A 206-nucleotide genomic window follows, 5' to 3' on the forward strand; every position below is an offset into this window, starting at 1 on the left:
TAAGAATCCTAGAGATCTGGTTGCTCCTGGCAGTTCCCTGGATTTGCTGCTCCTGTCCTTTACCCTTTCTTCAGAGTTACTCGGGGTTTGCCCAGGGCTGTAAATCAGGCTGCCTGTGCACAGCAGGTCAGGCTGCCCCCACATGCACACTATGTTTCCAGGAACCACCAAATGAAATATTGTTTTGTTTGTTTGTTCCAGGTGCA

Source organism: Apus apus, chromosome 5 (genome assembly GCF_020740795.1).
Source record: "Apus apus isolate bApuApu2 chromosome 5, bApuApu2.pri.cur, whole genome shotgun sequence".
NCBI classification, from domain to species: domain Eukaryota; kingdom Metazoa; phylum Chordata; class Aves; order Apodiformes; family Apodidae; genus Apus; species Apus apus.